The sequence below is a fragment of the Paroedura picta genome, chromosome 1 (genome assembly GCF_049243985.1).
Source record: "Paroedura picta isolate Pp20150507F chromosome 1, Ppicta_v3.0, whole genome shotgun sequence".
Taxonomy (NCBI): domain Eukaryota; kingdom Metazoa; phylum Chordata; class Lepidosauria; order Squamata; family Gekkonidae; genus Paroedura; species Paroedura picta.
The window spans coordinates 171,530,881-171,552,076 of record NC_135369.1 but is presented as its reverse complement, the minus strand read 5'-3'; the positions used below and the strand labels follow the sequence as shown (position 1 = coordinate 171,552,076).

The 21,196-nt window shown below is 44.1% G+C and overlaps 1 long non-coding RNA gene across 1 annotated transcript; it reads right to left on the bottom strand.

Moving 5' to 3' along the window:
- Positions 1 to 13,801: 13,801 nt before the first annotated feature.
- Positions 13,802 to 20,868, bottom strand: LOC143820744 (uncharacterized). The gene is made up of 3 exons (XR_013225496.1): positions 20,800 to 20,868; positions 15,431 to 15,601; positions 13,802 to 13,999 (listed from the first exon to the last, which is right to left on the bottom strand). It is a non-coding gene; the product is annotated as an uncharacterized LOC143820744 (long non-coding RNA).
- Positions 20,869 to 21,196: the final 328 nt, after the last annotated feature.

Genomic DNA, 21,196 nt, shown 5'->3' with positions numbered 1-21,196 from the left:
GTGGTTCTTAGAGTTCTGTCCAGAATACTCCCCTGTTTTTACTACTATCTAACCTTGGTTTCTAACAGATGACTCTCTCCAGATCAAGGATATGCAGTCCAAACTGGCAAATTCAGTTTGATGAAGAAGATGAAGAAGAAGAAGAGTTGGTTCTTATATGTCGCTTTTCACTACCCAAAGGAGGCTCAAAGCGGCTTACAGTCGCCTTCCCTTTCCTCTCCCCACAACAGATACCCTGTGAGGTAGATGAGACTGAGAGAGCCCTGATATCAATGCTCGGTCAGAACAGCTTTATCAGTGCCATGGTGGGCTCAAGGTCACCCAGCTGGCTGCATGTGGGGGAGTGCAGAATCGAACCTGGCATGCCAGATTAGAAGTCCGCACTCCTAACCACTACACCAAACTGGCTCTAAGAGTATGAATGGTCTAATCACTGTGGGTCACCTATTAGGATTTATGATGGTGCTGCCAAACAGCAAGGAAGGTGGCTGTAACTGAACTTTATGGGTTACATTCCAATTTATTAGCTTGAACAAAATAAATTCTTTTCAAAAAAAATCCCCAAATATGAAACCCTCTTGGAGGGCTTGTAAGATTTCCCATAGGTCAAGTTCCAATCCCAGCAGCAAGCCAAGACCACAAGTTGATTAGAGAATCTACTGTAAAAAGATTTCATATCCATCCTCCGGAAAATGGCACAGAGGGAACATTTTTAAACACATCCAGACCAGTTCCCTGCAGATGCTTTTACCTTAGTATTTTTTAAAAAATACAGGACCCCAATTGCAGTTCTTTCATTTCATTTCATTTCATTTCATTTCATTTCATTCATTCATTCATTCATTCATTCATTCATTCATTCATTCATTCATTCATTCATTCATTCATTCATTCATTCATTCATTCATTCATTCATTTAGATTTCTATACCGCCTATTTCTTTGCAGCTCTGGGCGGTTTAACACAGAACGTTATAACTTACATGAAACATTATGCAGACTATAACATCAAAACAACTTTCAATAAACCATCAAAAGATTACAAAACCACAATTATAGTATAATAACAATTAACAGTAACTTTGGGAGAGTCATGGGCAGGCGTCTGGGGGGACCAGCAGGTGTTCTGAGTCGGTCGGCCTCAAGCGAATGCCTGGTGGAAGAGCTCCCTCCTGGAATCTATAACCTGCCCTCATTGGTTTCCCTCCTCACTACAGGCCTGATCGATGAGAGGCAATTCTATAACCGCATGTAAAAATAAATTTGGATTTTTCAGTCTGTTCGGAAAGGGGACGCTGTCTGCTCGGAGGAGCAAGTCTCAAGTGAAGGGTAAGATCCAGACCCCTTCCCTTTCGCCTTGTTTGCAATCTGTTTGCAATCTTGACACATTCCGCTTCATTTTGAATCTAGTTCATGACAGATGCCTGCCCTCAGATGAACTCTAAAGGGCAGGCCGTCTGTGTGTGTGTGAGAGGCCTATTTATTTGTTTGGTCTTTTTTAAAAAACAAACAAACCAGTGTATTTCATTTTATTTTTGTTGCTTCACAGCAGGACATTTTGCCCCTAGGGACACATGCCTGTCACATCCCAAAATAACAGGCTAATCTCTTCTGTTTTTTAGAAAGATGGAAGGGGGGGGGAAGTATCTATTTATGCCAATTGTACTTGAAGATGGTCAAGCGTAGTGATTTCCAAGCAGACTACAGTGTTGACTTGACCAATGTTACATACCAGAACAAATCTGCAGCCAAAAAAAATCGACGGGTCTCCTTCCATTCATCTTCCACCAAGCCACAACCTGATCAAAATGGACCAGGGATGGATTGATGAGCCAATGAGGAAAAACAATGGAGCGGGGTATTCATTTTAATAATGTGTTAATTGCGATTTTATAAATGCCCCAAGCCCATTCACAGGGAGGGATCGTATATAAAAACCGAATCATAATAATATTAATTATGATGATGATGATATGAGAAATTCAGCAAGGGGAGCAGGACGTGTGTCTTTAGACGTAGTTCAAAAATATGGTTTCTCGTCTCCTTCCTCTTGCTGCATTTCCAAATGCCTCCTAAAGTGCTCATTCCGGGAGTCCCCTGTCCCAAAAGGAAATTTCGGGGGACATCTGGGGCTACAGTGGGAGAGGAGGAAGCGGTGCTAAAGACTCTGCTCCGGATCCAGGCCCAGGTTAGCTAAAACAAGAATCTGCCCACAGTTCCAGTTCCCTTCTCAATACACAGAGCCGCACGCTAAAGTGGGTATCCGTTCAAGATGAGTCTCGGTTAAAAGACAGACAATGCATTACGAGGACAGGTTTGGAAAAAAGTCTGGTTGGGAATTGTTATTACTGAGGTCAGCTGTCCTCAGGCAAGATTAAAGAGGTCAGAGCTCTTTTCACAAGAATGTATCCCCAGTGACCTGACTAAACTCCACTTTGAATAATTACTATTCTGCCCTACATAAATTCAAGCTACGGTTTAATTATGCATAATATCAAAATGTTAAAAACAGAGCAGGGCTGCCAGCCAAAGGAGCATGTGCGCCCACAGTTCTCGACATTACCCCCAGGAATGCCTCCAGCTGCCTTTTTTTACACCCGAGAAAGCAGCTAGAGAATTGCTATTATTACTATTATTACTAATATTATTATTATTATGGCTCCGCTTACCACTTGCACTCATCTTTACCCTTAAAAAAAAAAACAAAACAGGAAAAGATCCCGAAGGGATGCAAATCTTTTTGTGTTTTTACATATTGAAAAACCCTATCCTCCTCTCCAAATAATCTTTCTGCCTGGCTTGCAGTCTCATTAATAAAAGAAACTTCTTAAAATAACAATGATGGGATACTGGTACTGGCTGTCTACAGAAGTGGGCCTTAATTTTTTTTTTTTTTAGAGTGGCTCTCGATTGTTGTTGATGCCACAGGAAGTAGTGTTGTGTCTTCCCTTCGTTGCTGGAACACTTCTCTGGCCCGGTTTTTTACTCTCTCCTGGAATCCAAGGCACTTTTGAAATCAAAGTTAAAATAAACCAGCCTATTACAGCAAAGGGGCCACGGTATAGTCCCATGGTGTCAGATCTTGGAAACTAAGCAGGGGTCGCACTTAGAAGGGAAACCTCTGCAGAGGAAGGCAATGGCAAACTACCTCTGCTTCTCGGTGTAGTGGTTAGGAGTGTGGACTTCTAATGTGGTGAGCCAGGTTTGATTCCCCGCTCCTCCACATGCAGCCAGCAGGGTGATCTTGGGCTTGCCACAGCACTGAGAAAGCTGTTCTGACTGGGCAATAATATCAGGGCTCTCTCAGCCTCACCTCCCTCGCAGGGTATCTGTTGTGGGGAGAGGAAAGTGAAGGCGAATGTAAGCCACTTTGAGCTTCTCAAAGCGGCTTACATACCACCACCGCTGCTGCCGTCTCAACAATGCAGGTAAACAAAACAGTTGTGAAGATTTGATCAAGTCTACCTGTTTGTCCCTTTCTTGTCCATTTCTTCTTTCTGTATATCCTCCAAGAATCTCCAGTGGGGCTGCTAGGGAGAGCCGATGATTCAGTGGTAAAGTATGTGCTTTGAATGCAGAAGGTCCCTGGTTCAATCCCTGGTATCTGCAGTTAAAGGATCAGGTAGCAGGTGATTTTATTTATTGTCCTTTTATTGTCCTGCGGAGCGGATTAAATAAAAGAGTAAGGGCTGTTGGGGAGGAGTTAGGGCGGGACCTGTCCAGGATAAAAACTCTGAGGAGCGAATCAGGAGCTGTGCACCTCAGAGTGGCAATCCAGGGCCAAGTGGCCAATTGGGAGGCGCGCTTCGCTTCACGTGCCTCCCTATTGGCCACTTGGCCCGTCTCGAGGACATCCTGCCGCACACTCCTCCCGACCCGCCATCCTTGCTGGATGGCAGCTGGGCAGGAGCCTTCCCCCATGGCGTTGGCCTCCGGGGAAACAACTTCCCCTCCACCCACCGCATGCCCTACCCCGGCAACGGAGCTCCAGCCGCCACCCGAGCCCTTCCCACCCCCACCCCAACCGTCCGTGCCCACCCGCCACAGCCCCTGCCCTTCCCGCCCCGATCGACGCCGGACATCCCCAGCCCCCCACGGCTGCGCCCTTCCCACCCCACCTCCCCACTTCCCGCTGGCCGCTTGCCCGACTTTCCCTGCTGCCGCGGCCACTACAAACCTTCTGCTGACGCTTCCCAGCTTCCCACGGACTTCGGCGACGCGGCACCCACAGACTACTCAGATCAAAAATGGTGCCAGAGACTCCGACAACGCCGCCGAGCTGCTCCACAGCCAGCGGCCCGTCGATGCCTCCCACACCCGCAAAATGGCGCCGTGGCACAGGTGCCCGCCCCGCAGCTTGACACGCTGCGCGATAGCACGCCGCACAGAGCAGCATGCCCTGCCGCTGTCCAACTCACCTCCTTCATGCTGCCGCTGAGGCCCCAACGAACGGCTGCCTGCCCCCATGACGGCGAAGACACCCCCGCACAGCTGCTCCGCCGCCAACGCTATGGCTGGCCCGCTGCCGCCAGCGCTGCTCCTGGCCCGTCGCCGCCAGCGCCGCTCCTGGCCCACTGCTGCCAGCGCTGCGCCTGGCTTGCCGCCGCCAGCCTCGCGGCTGGCCTGCTGCCGCGCCACACCACATGGCCACCAGCCTCAGAGCCGTCTGCAATCCACCGCCCGCTCAGGACCCACCAGGGGACACAGAAGGTAGGCCGACTTGCCATAATCCAACACCGGCCTACATCTTCTGTGACATGAAAGACCTCTGACATGAGACTAGAAAGCCACTACCCACCTACCTAGAGAATACTGACCTTGTTCCGCTAATAGTCTGATTCAGGATATGGCAGTTTCATGAGATTTTGTAGGGGCATGAAAAGTGCCAACTGATCATTTCCACACATTAAACCTCTGTGGCATTATACCCTCATCATACCCTTCCCCAAACCTTGCCCTGACTGGTATGTACAACCCCAAAATCTCCAACAATTTCCCAATCAAGAGGTGGCAATCCTCTATCACCCAAGCCATTATCTTCAGTATCTTAATTTTGTCTTCTAATTTCTTGTACAACAGCATCAGCAACGGGAGAGCATTATAGTCAATGGGGCAAGGGAGTGATAGCCAACATAGACGCTGTCATTCTGTACCATGCGCCCGAGGTTATTTATGGCTAGGCCTATGTCTTTTTGATAAGGTGCTGCTAATGCACAGAGATGATATTTCAGTTTTACGATCCACCTGTATAAGTTAATGGCTAATTGTAAAAACAACCCTTCCCTACTTAACACCTTTATTGGCATGCATTTGCAATGATATTTGGGATTTTGAATTTGTTTTGAAAGTTGAAAGCTTTGAGCAGACATTAAATAATCCCCGCAAGACAGGTGAAATTGCCAAATAAATTTTATCGTTGATGAAAGTGAGCTTTCCAAGTGTGTGCCCTGGCCAAGGTCACTCTCGTGAGTAATTGGGATGGGAGGCTTCTGAATATTATAGGCCCCGTTTTCCACCCATATATAACAATGGCTTGCTATAGCAGCCGCAGTTTATGTGATGTCTCTTACATGCATTTCTGGCGTCAGTATAAGAAAGATATATGGCACGGGCTTCTGCTGTCATTGTAACTCCTCTTCGCTTATTTTAACGGCTGTGCCGTTATCCCTTGAGCATAGGTGTTTATAAAAATACATGGACAGCATGTGACATTGACCAGTTAGGCCACTGAATGACAACACAGTGATGGACCTCACTCGATGGGCTACTCTTGCGTAGTTTTAGAAGTGTTTGCAAAGCAAGGCGATATCAGAGGGAGGTTGTCCTCCGGGCTTCAGGTTAGATTTAATGTAAACAAGACTGAGCAAACTTAAATACACATGCTTAGAAAAGGCACAGCTACTACACAGCTACTGCCTTGAAGAGCTGTGCCTTCTGCAGGAGGCATTTTAGGAGGAGATGGTGAGATTTGCCCAACATGCAGGATGTGGGGAGGGATTTGGCGGTTTCTTATCTTTGGTGTTAGCTGGGGGTGTGTTAATGATTCTTGTCAGCTGCCTTGAAACAAAAGGAAAGGTGGAAGATAAATGTTTTAATAAATCACATGAATAAAAATACTGTGACCTTCAGGTCAGAAGCGGAGTTCAAAGAAAGGAAGTTCCCACAGATTGTATGAGGCCACCACTATCAATCTGTATACCGTGCTTTGCAGACCTGATTAGTCTGGGCATCAGTTCAAATACTTCCTGGTTCCCTGTTGCAAGGCAAATCTCTGCTGAGAGAAGTGTGGGCTTCCGGAGCACAGTCACTTTAAAAGAGATTTGCCTCATTCTCTGAAAGGCTGCTGCTGGCTCAGAAGTCAAAAGAGAAATAAAGCACTTGTGCTGGCTGGATTTCACCCGACCCCCCCCCTTCAGTTCAGGAAAGGTAGTTCAGCTTTGTGACCAGCACTCCCCTCCCCCCTCTGAGCTTCCCCAATCAAGTGCAGAAGGCTTTCTGTTTCAATTAAGGGGGGGAGAGGAAGGGGAAAGACCTGGGTTCAAATCCATCTGAATTCAGGAGGGGGAAAAAAAGTAAGTGTAGAATCAGCTGAGGTTGCAGGGAGGCCTTCAACCAAAAGCCTGGCAGAAGATCTCCATTTTTCCAGACCCTATGGAACTGTTTAAGCTCCGATAAGGCCTTGACCTTGTTGGGGAGCCCATTCCCACCATCTCAGAATTGGCAACCCTGGTATCTTTTGAGTAACACAAAATGAAACTGAATGTTAATTTTCTATGCATTTATTGTTTTCTACTGGGTTAATCTCAAATACTTTTTGGATTTTTTGGGGGCCCATTTTTCAGTATCCTCCAAAATTCCAGATATATTTAGGACACTCAAATACATCTGAAAAATACCTATGAGCTGCTTTGGATATATATTTTCGGATTGGAAATATGTGACTGTGCATCCCTAGTCAAAAGTGGTAGGTTTAGAATCTGTTCTGTAAGGAAGCATTAAGACAACAACCGAGATGCTTTCTTTAAAAAATACAGAAGTCCTTTGCTACTAATTAGACTATGTTATTTATTTATTATTAAACTTATACCCTGCCCCTCTCGACAAGTTGGCTCAGGGCGGCTTACAAATAAGGTAAACAGCCTTTACAATAATAAATACAATAAAACACTAAAACATTCTCCCCCCCCCCCCAATTAAAACATAGTAATCAAACTCCATGAATAACCCTGTGGAACGTCAACAGCTCCATCAAGGCCCCCAGCTTTTCTGGGAGCTCATTCCACCAGGCAAGGTCAGGCGGACATCCCGGGGGCCTGGAATATCCTGGAGATTCATATCCGCAGAGCAAGGCGCCCTGCGAGGAGCATAGGCAGACAAGCGGTTCCTCAGATAGGCAGGACCCAGGCTGAGTATAGCCTTAAAGGTTAAAACCAAAAGGAGAAAGCATGTTTAAAGAGAATTGCTATGTGGAAGATCATTTTCAAGAGCAACATCCCTAGAACTGAGAATGAGGTTGCAGAAGATCATTGTTTCCATATTTAATACTTTGTACCCTACCACATTCATTCTTTATATTCTGTAATTAACCCGTATCTTGTTCTTTGAGTTTGTAATCCTCTTTTTAGGGTGCCTTATTTTCCCATATCTGTAGACCACAGTCTCTCAACTTCATCCATGCTAGATTTTTACCAGGCCATTATCTTCTCTCTCTCTCTCTCTCTCTCTCTCTCTCTCTGTAATTACAATGTGATAAACTATATATGCCCATAGGTATTTAAGTAAAACTGTCTGAATAATTATGCTTATATATTTTTGTTCAAACTAGGTCATTTTGCTCGAGCTTAATTGTTTCTTCCACAGATATCCACAAGCCTGGATTGTTAATGGGCTCTTTGGCTTTCAGCGCTCCAATTCTATGCCACTTTAAATAAATAAATAAATCATGAGTTGAACATCATTGTCCCAGAAGCGTGAATACCTTGTTTCCAATTTATTTCTTTTTCTGACAGCAGTTCTTGCTTGCGGTTTTTGCGTGCGTATGTGTTTTCATGCTTGATTGTTTTCAATTACTTGGGCAACTAAATTTCATATTGTTGGATCAAAATGGCTTTTGTAATCATAGGGACATCTCGCACCGACATTGCTTTATCGTCTTAAAAAATCATTGCCCCATTCCAGTTTGGTGTAGTGGTGTAGAGAGTGGTGTAGAGAGCCAGTTTGGTGTAGTGGTTAGGAGTGCGGACTTCTAATCTGGCATGCAAGGTTCGATTCTGCGCTCCTCCACATGCAACCAGCTTGGGTGACCTTGGGCTCGCCACGGCACTGATAAAACTGTTCTGACCGAGCAGTGATATCAGGACTCTCTCAGCCTCACCCACCCCACAGGGTGTCTGTTGTGGGGAGAGGAATGGGAAGGCGACTGTAAGCCGCTTTGAGCCTCCTTCGGGTAGAGAAAAGCGGCATATAAAAACCATCTCTTCTTCTTCTTCTTCTTCTTCTTCTTCTTCTTCTTCCAACTTAGGGCCATATCCACACAGAAGAAAACTTCCTTATAGGCACCCCTCGCTAGATGAAGAATTTCCCATACCCATATCAACAAGGGCTGCATACATGAATCCCTAGGACAAGACTCAGCAACCTTTTACAATGAAACTATGCCAAAATTCAGAACAAGAGATCAACAAATAGCTTGTCTAAAAAGGCCCATTTGCATAAGTGAAAATATTAATTACTGTTAATTGAAATATTGATTCATAATCCAGGGACCTTTTAATGTCTGTGGGTCCCTTCAGCATTCTTACACAGGTTAGTAGGTGCCACTACAAAATGGCTGCTCTGGAAGGTGAAGATAAGCACAAAATGGCTGCTGGAGGACATGGAGCAGCAAACACAAAGGAAGTCTAAGTGCAGGGGGAAATAATAACTTAAAGCTACCACTTGGAAAGAAGAGTGACAACGAATAAAACCAATACAGTGATGACAGCTGAAACCGGAAAAGCTATTTTAATCTGCATAACCAATCAGATCTCCAGTGGCTGATCAGAAGCACAGCAGGGCGAGAGCTCCACATTTCCTCAACCACCTTCTAAAAATCCCTCGGTGGACATCAAGTGGGTGCCCATTGCGGATCCTAGTCCAAAATTTTGGTTTCATAATCTTTTGTTCAAATTTCAAATTCAGAAAATCTTTAATGGCATATAAAAATATCGTCAAAATAGGGATTATTCATAATTAATTGATAGTAATTACATATAGTCTAAAATAAAACAAATAAATGAAATACAATAAAATAAGTAGCAACCAACAATACATTCCTCCCGAAGGCCCAGCAATCAGCAATTTCCACCAACTGTAGATGCCCCTGGTCTAGAACTGTTTGTTTTTTTTACCTAGCTGATTGTCCGTTTGTATCACAGTGGTCAAGAATTCAGCCACTAGTTCCATTATTTCTGGGGACCTATCAGCTAACAAATGTCTAATGATTCTGTGGATGGAAATCCTGTGGAGCAAGTTAAATGTTTCAGATACTTGGGTGTTTGTTCTCACTACCAAATGAATTGGTCCTTTCATTGGAAAGCGGCACATGCTGCGGCAAAGAACAAGTTAAGTGCTGTCTCACATTTTCAGTTCCACAGTGGGAACCAGTTTGTGCCAGCAACGACCCAGATATTTCAGTTGAAGGTTGTTAACCAACTCTTATGCGGGATATCAGTCTTTTCTTAGGGAGTGGCATTAGGTCTCTTATTAAGGAGTGGTATTAAGCCTCTTTTAATTACTTCCTTCACAACTGGGAAAGCGTTTACCTTGGGACACTAGGGTGGAGTCAAAGATGCATAACCCGCCTCCAACAGTGATGCTGTGCAACGCCAGGGCGATCGATAACAAGACCCACAACTTGCAAACTTACTTTGCAGATAGCAATGGAGACTTGGCGTGCATGATGGAAACCTGGGTCAGGGAGGGCAAGACAGTCGCTCTTAAACAGCTAGCTCCTGCCGGGTTCTCTGTCCTCTATCAGTCTCGGACCGCGGGGCAGGGAGGATGGGTGGCAAACCTAAACCGAAATGATTTCTCCTTCAGGGCTCTTCCTGTGCCATTAATCTCAGGAATTGAATATGTAGGCCTCAAGTGGGACTCAACCAAGAACGTGGCCATCTGGTTGGTGTTGTTGTTGTTAGGTACAAAGTCGTGTCCGACCCATCGCGACCCCATGGACAATGATCCTCCAGGCCTTCCTGTCCTCTACCATTCCCCGGAGTCCATTTAAATTTGCACCAACTGCTTCAGTGACTCCATCCAGCCACCTCTTTCTCTGTCGTCCCCTTCTTCTTTTGCCCTCAATTGCTCCCAGCATTAGGCTCTTCTCCAGAGAGTCCTTCCTTCTCATGAGGTGGCCAAAGTATTTGAGTTTCATCTTCAGGATCTGGCCTTCTAAGGAGCAGTCAGGGCTGATCTCCTCTAGGACTGACCATTTTGTTCGCCTTGCAGTCCAAGGGACTCGCAAGAATCCCTTGGACTGGTTGGTGTACCATGCACCCAATGCCCCTCCAGACGCCCTGCCAGCCCAGCTCTCCTTCTCAACAGGAGAATTCCTGGAAGGACTAAAAGAGGCAGTGGTTTGTCTGCTACTCAAAAAATGATTTCTGGACTTGCGAGAACGAAACAACCATTACCCCATCTTGCATTTAATGTTTCTGGGGAAGATGCTTGAAAGGGCTGTTGCGGACCAGCTATCAGCATTCCTGGAAGAAGTTTCTTGCTTGCCACCTTACTGATGCTGTGATATAAGAGACAGCCCTTCAATGGCTGATCTCCTTTCTCTGGGATCGCAGACAGAGGCTAGCAATAGGAGAAAAATCATCCAGCCACCACCAACTTGCTGGTGCAGTCCGTCAAGGGGCCATTCTCTCTCTAATCCTATTTAACATCTTTATGCACCCTTGCCCAACTGGTGCACACCCAGCTCTTCCTCCTAATGGATGGCTGCCCGGATTCTCCCTCAGAATTATTAGCCAGCTGCATGGGAGTATTGATGAGGTGGCTCGCCTGAATCTCAACCCTTCAAATACGGAGGCCCTATGACTCGGCAGGAAGGGTTCAAATGAGGAAGCGTGCTTACCCAACCTGGATGGAGTGCAGATTTCAGTGGCTTACTCCACCAGGAACCTGGGCATGATCCTTGATGCCTCACTCTCAATGGAGGCTCAGATCATGAGAGTAGCACGGCTGGCATTCTGTCATCTTTGCCAAGCCAAATTACTAGCACCCTACTTGGCACCGGAACACCTAGCCACAGTGATCCAAGCAATATTCACTTCTAGATTGGACTTCTGCAACTTGCTTTATACAGGCCTGCCCTTAACCTTGATCTGGAAACTATAGCTGTTCTAGAATGCTGCAGCCAGGATCCTCACAGCAATACCTTGGAGGTCCCACTGGTTACCACTCGAATTCTAGATCAGACTTAAAGTTCTGGTAATTACTTTTAAGGCCACACACGGTCTGGGCCCAGTGTATCTGATGGGACTGCCTTTCTTCCTACACCCCTCAAAGAGCTCTACTCTCTGCTACCTCCAACTGCCTAGTGATCCCTGGTCCCAAAGAAGCTTGCTTTACCTCAACCAGGGCCAGAGTTTTCTCTGACCTGGCCCCCACATGGTGGAACAAGCTCCAGAGGAGATCAGGGCCCTTGTAGAACTAGAACAATTCCTTAGGGCCTGCAAAAGGGAGTTCCTCCGCCAGGCATTTGGTTGAAGTTGACCAGAACCATTACCTTCCTCCTGATCCCTGAGCCTCCCTTCCATGAAAATCATAGCTTGAAACATCCAACAATGAGGCCATCAGTAAATCACAGCTGTTACTGTTCACTACTGTTCCATCGTTCTACTATGCTACTGTTTATTGATATATATTGTTTACTACTACTGTTATTTATAGCCATTGGTTTTCTGTATTGTTCCTGTTCCGCTAAGTTCTATGGAAACTGCCCTGAGCCTCAGGGGAGGGCGTTATATAAATGTGTAATAAATAAATAAAATAATCCCCTACCTTAACATATTTATGCCCCTTATGTTGTGAATGGCAATTGAACCCAAAGGACTGAACTCTGTTATTTTAGAAAGACATTATGCTGTGTATTTGTGGGATATCTTCATGATGCTGTTTACTATTTTCCTGCTAATTCATTCCATCACACCTGAAACACTCCTGACAGGTGCTCATCCAATATCTTCCTAAAAACCTCCAACAAAGGAGATTCCACCACCCCGAGGAAGCACATTTCATCTACAAATAACCCTCACAATGCTTTCTACTATTTAAGTGGAAACCCCTTTCCCATTATTTTAACCCATTGCTCCTCGTCTTTGTCTCTAAAGCTGCAGTAGACCATTTGACCCTCTCTTCAACATGTCTACCTTTATGTGATTAAAGACAACTGTTATATCACCCCTTGCTCTCCTCTTCTCCAAGCAACACATACTCAACTCAATCATTCTTCACAAGGCATGGATTCCAACCCCTCAACCATCCTAGTCACCCTTCCCTGAACACATTCCAACCTGTCAATGTTCTTCTCGAACTGCAGAGACCAGAATACAATATTCCATAAAAAGTCTAACCAATGCAGAATAGAGTGATCCTAACTTCCCTTGCTCTAGATTCTAGTCTTCACAAGGGAAGAGTGGCCAGTGGTCATCTCCCATGCCTCCAGAACCCTCGGCAATGTGGCTGCAGATGCACTCGCCACTGTGACTTTCCTCCCCACTGCTAACTATTCACAGGAGCCCCATTAGGTAAAATGTGTAATGTCTCCTTGACCATTGGCCAGATGACATCTCAAGGCGGAAAGATCTCATGAACAATGTTGAGTAGGCCATGTGAGTTTTAACTCGATTCTGATTCACTGACAATATGAACTTGTAATTTAAAGTATGGGAAGCTTCTAACATTTTGTATTAATAATGTTCCAGTAAACCAAAATAGACTGGAGACTTTAAAAAAAATGCATTACTGAGGTACTTGCTTCCACTGTTTGGACAACACATAACTTACATGTAGTATGCAGATAGGGAAAATCATTATCCACTGTTTATATACAACAAACAAAGACACTGAAAGCTTAAACATGTATTTGCATCTTCAGTTGATCAGAAAGTGAGTAGATTAATAACACTATTAGCAATGAGGCATCACAAATTTGGGGAACAATTTCTGGAACTATTCCCACCCACCCACCCAGTCCTTCATCTTCATTTATGGAATTTTGGCCATATCTACTGATCTGACAATTCTCCTTTTATCTCAAATATGTTTCCTAGGCTAGACGAATCACCTTCTTCGATGATGCAGTCAATTTCACTGCTCAAATGCCATCCCCCCTTTGAAGAATTAACTTTTCACTCTCTGAGCCTTTCAAAAAAGACAAATCACCTACTGTGCAGCCTGAAAGACCATGCAGCAGAAGTGAAACTTAGTGCTATTTATGATTTCCTCCCATAAAAGAACTGATGTTATTTCATTCTCACACCACCGACTGTAGAAACTGAAATGCAGCACCATCTGTTCCAGGTCTAGAATTCACCTACAACTTGAGTGAGTTTTAATCCTTCCATTATTCATTCTCCTCTCCCTGAAGTTGGAGAGCTAGTGAGACTAAGGGGTGTAAAATGCCAGCCATATTGCACTGACTAAGTGAGGGGGGGGGGAGGAAAAGGGGTCATTGGCTTACAATGTGGACAACAAGGATAGGTTATAAAATGAGAATGCAATGTTACACAAAATGAAACAATCTTTATTCTGAGGTTACCTGTAAACTGAAAAAGGAATCCCAATGATTCTCGATTTATCTCTGGATTATTTGGAATGACCACACTATAATTTAGATTAAAATCCTAAATTCATTTTCCTGGAAGTAAGCTTCGTTAATTGAAATGGAGCTTGCTTCTGAATTGATCTTCTTGGGATCGCTGCTTAAGATGAGTCAGTTAAGACATGTCTGTCTGTAAAAGAATAAGTTATATTTGGATGTTCAGATATTGCAGGATCTCAGTGATCAGAACAATATATTCTGTATGTTATACAGCAAAAGGAATCCTTAATTAATATTGTTTGAGGTGAAGATTGATTAATTCTGAATAAAATAACTGATTAATCTTATTTTGTGTTCATATTATATTTACATTTGATCGAATCATAAAGTTGGAAGGGTCCATAGAGGCCATCTAGTCAAACCCACTGCTCAATGCAGGATCAGCCTATCCATGCATGCAGCCTCCCCATTTACTTTGCTAAAATTCATGTGATTAGATGTTTTTGGCCCTTGGTTACTTGGTGGTATATAAATGTTTTTACAATATATTCAGACCTGGAAGGACGACTGGCATGATGTAGTCCATTGTCATCAGATCACAGAAGGTAAGCAGGGTTAGTACATGCAAGGGAGACCATCAAGGGAGACTTTGCAAAGAAGGCTACCTTAAACCAATCCTGCTTCCCATTTGCCTTAAAAGTCCCTTGTTGGTATCACAATGGGTCAGCTGCAACTACACACACACACATACATTCAGGCTTCCTATGACCAACAAAGTCTACTGTGTAGTTACATTCAAGAGATACGATGGCAACCTTCAAAGTCCAGAATGATTGGCAAAGGTAAAAACTCAAAGCTCTGACCTCAGTTGCTCACACTTGATCAATCTTATCAGATCTTATTAGCAGGATGAACCTGGTCAATATTTGGACAGGAGACCACCATGTAATAGCTTTCTCAACCAGGGTATTTTGAAACCCTGGGGTTTCTTGATGGCCCTGGAAGGGTTTTCTGAATGGGTGGGAGTTATTTAATTTTTATACAGTTTTAAAATTTGTTAAACATTTATCGAGTGATATGATCATATATGGTCATGTTGATCCCCGTTCCAAAATGGCCAGTGGCTGGGGGGAAGGGGTGGTGCCCCAGGTGGGCATGTATACACCAGGTTGCCATATGTTAGCTGTGACTTGACGGCAAATGAAAGAAAGAAAGAAAGAAAGAAAGAAAGAAAGAAAGAAAGAAAGAAAGAAAGAAAGAAAGAAAGAAAGAAAGAAAGAAAGAAAGAAAGAAAGAAAGAAAGAAAGAAAGAAAGAAAGAAAGTGAAAATGAGTGGCAGAAATCCGTATTGAGCAAGCCAACCCAACACATCTCATTCTAAAGACCATATTCCTTTTTGAGTCCATGGAAGCAAGTTTGCATTGAGCCTTACAAACACTCTTAGTGTCTCTTAAGAAAGTGAAGCTCATTCATCTGGATGGTGCCAAGTTTTATCTAGTCAGACATTCCGCATTCAATAGCGGCCAGTTGGATGCCTCTGTGAAGCAGAGAGAAAAGGCATGAATGCAATGGCTGTTCCTTGTTGCTTAATTCTGGCATTTGCTATTCAGAGGAATCTTACCTTTAGCAATCATGCTTAACAGCTGTTAGTAAACCTATCCTCCATTCATTTATTCAAATTTTAAGAAGTTATCAAGACTTATTGCCATTGTACATGGAACTTCTTCTCTGCTTGTTCCTCCTAATTTCATTGTCTACAAGACCGGGGGTTGGATCCAATCAGCTTTTCTACCTGTTAAAAAAAAAAAAAGGAATTTGGTTGGATAAATCTATTGACTATTAATTTGAATTTTACCCCTAAATTGTTTCCTAACCCACTGGTTTACTTCAAAGTACTTCCATTATCCTATGAGATCAAAAGAATAGTTTTTGTGTGGTTGTGACCAATGACTATCATGATGACTTGAACCGAAACATTGATGGGCTCCCTCTATATCAGTGGTCCCCAACCTTTTTATCACCGGGGACCACGCAACGCTTGACAATTTTACTGAGGCCCACTGCCCTAACGCTCTCTGACTCTGGTCGCTATGGTAATGTTTAAACATCCCTTCAAAATAAGATACAGACACGCCACAACAATGAACATAAGGAACATTTTATTTTCATGGAAATTTTAACTCATGACAATGACAAATCAATGGGAACCCTGAGCTTGTTTCTCTGCAACGAGATAGTCCCATGTGCGCCTGCCGGATCGTGGATGAAGTAAAGGGCTGGGGGGGGGGGAGAAGGCGTCCTTCGCGGCCCACCTCCAGTTAGTCGACAGACCACATGTGGTCTGCGGTCCACAGGTTGGGGATCGCTACTCTATATGGCTGAACCCCCCCTAAAAAAACAAAACTTGAAAGCAGTAATGTCTGATGGCAAATCAGCTGGTATGTTCAATTTTAAAGGTTTCAACTATTTTTATTTATTTATTTGTTTGTTTGTTTGCTTGATTTCTATAGCGCCCTTCCATATGGCTCAGGGCGGTCTACATACAACATGGGGGATACATGGAACGAATTAATATATAACATAAACAAATACAACAACAACAATAATCTAAATAACACAATTTAAGTGATCTTAAACAATATAATAGGAACGGAACTTAGCTAAGGCCCTTAAAGAGGACAGACTAGTTCAGGCCATGGAAAGGATGTCTGAGTGGGGACCTGTTGTCGGTCTCAGGCAAATGTCTGTGGAGGAGCTCCCTTTTGCAGGCCCTGCGGAATTTTGGGATGGGTCCCTGATCTCTTCAGGGAGCTCGTTCCACCAGGGGTCCAGAACAGAAAAAGCTCTGGCCTTCGTTGAGGACCAACGTACTTCTTTGGGGCCAGGGATCACTAGCCAGTTGGCATTGGTAGAGCGTAATGCTCTTTTGGGGGTATAGGCAGAGAGACGGTCTCTTAGGTACACTGGGCCCAGACTGCGTATGGCCTTGAAGGTAAGAACCAAAACCATAAGCCTGATCAGGAATTCAATTGGGAGCCAGTTGAGTTGTTGAAGTACTGGCCGAATGTGAGATTTTAAGTTTTAATGTTCTAACTGAATGTTATTTATAGATGAATTATACACACAGTCATTTATCCTATAGAGAACACTATTTTAGCCATCATGGATGTGGAATCTCCATATACCAATATCCCACAAGCCATAAGGAACACAATTTCTAACAGCACCACAGCTGACTCAGCCACCAAACTGTGCTATTTTGTTCTCTCTCATAACCACTTCTGATTTGGTAACAACTTGTTCCTTCAGATCAATGGTACAACCATGGGCACCCACATGGCTCCTCAATATGCCAACATCTTCATGACAGACTTGAAGCAATGCTTCCTAAACTCCCCCTCTACCTCTCTTCTACCTGCGATTCATTGATGATGTTTTTATTGTCTGAACATATAGTAAGGAAGCCCTGGATTGTTGTTGTTATGTGCGAAGTCGTGTCCGACCAACCGCGACCCCATGGACAATGATCCTCCAGGCCTTCCTGTCCTCTACCATTCCCTGGAGTCCATTTAAGTTTGCACCTACTGCTTCAGTGACTCCATCCAGCCACCTCATTCTCTGTCGTCCCCTTCTTCTTTTGCCCTCGATCGCTCCCAGCATTAGGCTGGGAGTCCTTCCTTCTCATGAGGTGGCCAAAATATTTGAGTTTCATCTTCAGGATCTGGCCTTCTAAAGAGCAGTCAGGGCTGATCTCCTCGAGGACTGACTGGTTTGTTCGCCTTGCAGTCCAAGGGACTCGCAAGAGTCTTCTCCAGCACCAGAGTTCAAAAGCCTCAATTCTTTGACGCTCGGCCTTCCTTATGGTCCAACTTTCGCAGCCATACATTGCAACTGGGAAGACCATAGCCTTGACTAAACGCACTTTTGTTGGCAGGGTGATGTCTCTGCTTTTTAGGATGCTGTCTAGATTTGCCATAGCTTTCCTCCCCAGGAGCAAGCGTCTTTTAATTTCTTTGCTGCAGTCCCCATCTGCAGTGATCTTGGAGCCCAGGAAAATAAAATCTGTCACTATCTCCATTTCTTCCCCATCTATTTGCCAGGAATTGAGAGGGCCGGATGCCATGATCTTTGTTTTCTTGATGTTGAGTTTCAAGCCAACTTTTGCACTCTCCTCCTTCACCCGCATCAACAGGCTCTTTAGTTCCTCTTCACTTTCTGCCATTAGAGTGGTATCATCTGCATATCTGAGGTTGTTGATATTTCTCCCTGCAATCTTGATCCCAATTTGTGACTCCTCTAATCCCGCATTTCTCATGATGTGCTCTGCATACAAGTTAAATAGGCAAGGCGACAGTATACAGCCTTGCCGAACTCCTTTCTCAATTTTGAACCAGTCAGTGATTCCATGTTCAGTTCTCACTGTTGCTTCTTGACCTGCATATAAATTTCTCAAGAGACAAATAAGATGCTCTGGTATTCCCATCTCTTTAAGAACTTGCCACAATTTGTTGTGTTCCACACAATCAAAGGCTTTAGCATAGTCAATGAAGCAGAAGTAGACGTTCTTCTGGTACTCCCTAGCTTTCTCCATGATCCAGCGTATGTTGGCAATTTGATCTCTAGTTCCTCTGCCTCTTCGAAATCCTGCCTGTACTTCTGGAAGTTCTCGGTCCACATATTGCTGGAGCCTAGCTTGTAGGATTTTGAGCATAACTTTGCTAGCATGAGAAATTAGTGCAATGGTGCGGTAGTTTGAACATTCTTTGGCATTGCCCTTCTTTGGAATTGGAATGTAAACTGACCTTTTCCAATCCTGTGGCCATTGTTGAGTTTTCCAAATTTGCTGGCATATTGAGTGTAGCACTTTTACTGCATCGTCCTTTAAGATTTTGAATAGTTCAACTGGAATGCTGTCACCACCACTAGCTTTATTGTTACTCAGACTTCCTAAGGCCCATTTGACTTCACATTCCAGGATGTCTGGCTCCAGGTCAGTAACTACCCCATTGTGGTCATCAGGGATGTTAAGCTCGCTCTTGTATAGTTCTTCTGTATAATTTTGCCACCTTTGTTTAATCTCTTCTGCTTCTGTGAGGTCCCTACCATTTTGGTCCCTTATCATACCCATCTTTGCATGAAACGTTCTCTTCATATCTCCAATTTTCTTGAAAAGATCTCTGGTCCTCCCGATTCTATTGTTTTCTTCTATTTGTTTGCACTGTTCATTTAAGAAGGCATTCTTATCTCTTCTAGCTTTTCTCTGGAATTCTGCATTCAGTTGGGTGTATCTTTCTCTTTCTCCCTTGCCTTTCACTTCCCTTCTCTCCTTAGCTATTTGTAAAGCTTCCTCAGACAGCCATTTTGATTTCTTGCATTTCTTTTTCTTTGGGATGGTTTTAGTTGCTACCTCTTGTACAATGTTGCGAACCTCCATCCATAGTTCTTCAGGCACTCTGTCTATCAGATCTAATTCCTTAAATCTATTTGTCACCTCCACTGTGTATTCGTCGGGGATATGATTTAGTTCATACCTGAGTGGCCTAGTGCTTTTCCGTACTTTCTTCAATTTAAGCCTAAATTTTGCAACAAGAAGCTCATGATCTGAACCACAATCAGCTCCTGGTCTTGTTTTTATTGACTGGATAGAACTTTTCCATCTTTGGCTGCAGAGCACATAGTCAATCTGATTTCTGTGTTGACCGTCTGGTGATGTCCATGTGTAGAGTCGTCTCTTGGGTTGCTGGAAAAGAGTGTTTGCTATGACCATTGTATTCTCTTGACAAAATTCTACCAGCCTGTGCCCTGCTTCATTTTGTACTCCAAGGCCAAACTTGCCTGTTATCCCGGTTATCTTTTGGCTTCCTACTTTAGCATTCCAATCCCCCATGATGATAAGCACATCATTTTTGGGCGTTGCTTCTAGAAGGTGTTGTAGGGCTTCATAGAACTGATCAACTTCATCCTCTTCCGCAGCAGTGGTTGGGGCGTAGACCTGGATCACTGTGATGTTGAATGGTTTGCCTTGGATTCGAACTGAGATCATTCTGTCATTTTGGGGATTGTATCCCAAGACTGCTTTTCCTACTCTCTTACTGATTATGAAGGCTACTCCATTTCTTCTGCGAGATTCTTGTCCACAGTAGTATACCTGATGGTCATCTGAATTAAATTCACCCATTCCTGTCCATTTTAGTTCACTGATTCCTAAAATGTCGATGTTCAGTCTTGTCATTTCTTGTTTAACCACGTCCAGCTTGCCTTGATTCATGGATCTGACGTTCCAGGTTCCTATGGAATAAAAATCTTTACAGCATCGGACTGTCTTTTCGCCACCAGTTACTTCCACAACTGAGCGTCCTTTCGGCTTTGGCCCAGCCGCTTCATTCATTCTGGCGCTACTCGTACTAGCCGTCTGCTCATCCCCAGTAGCATATTGGACACCTTCCGACCTGAGGGGCTCATCTTCCAGCGTCATATTGTTATGCCTATTGGAACTGTCCATAGAGTTTTCATGGCAAAGATACTGGAGTGGTTTGCCATTTCCTTCTCCAGTGGATCACCTTTTGTCAGAGCTCTCAGCTATGACCTGTCCGTCTTGGGTGGCCCTGCACGGCATAGCTCATAGCTTCACTGAACTACGCAAGCCCCCTTGCCACAACAAGGCAGCGATCCTTGAAGGGGGAAGCCCTGGATACTTTCCACCAAATATACTTTCACCCCACTCTCTATGTGACAACTAATTTACGCAAGAAATACATTTTCAGGCCACTACAGTAAAAATAAACAATGGATGCCTAGAGACGACCTTATTTCAAAAACCTACCGACTGACAAACATATCTGCATGCCTCTAGTTACCATCCTAAACATATCAAACAATCCATTTAATACAGCCAGGCCCTACGATACAACTGCATCTGCTCCAATCCCACAGACAGAGATTCCTACCTGAAGGATCTACAACAAATCTTTTTGGAACTAAAATACCCACCCAATGAGGCCAAGAAACAGATTGACAAAGCCAAAAGGATACCCAGAGAAAACTGTTGGAAGACAGGCCCTAAGGAGACAATAAAAAAACACCATTAGTTGTTACATATAGCTCTCAACTCAAAACACTTCAGCATATCATCAGTGACGTGCAGCCTCTACTGGAAAATGACAGTTGTTTCCCAAGTTCTTGGGGAGTGGGGGGGGGGGACCTTTTTTGTGCACAGACAATCTCCCAATCTCACACAACTCCTCACCCAAAACAATGCTACTTACGATTTGAACATGGGCACTAGTACCAGAGCTTGCAGCAAACCCAGATGTCAACTTTGCTGCCATATACACTCCAGTAATACAATCACTGGACCTAACAATATCACCTACATCAGTGGTCCCCA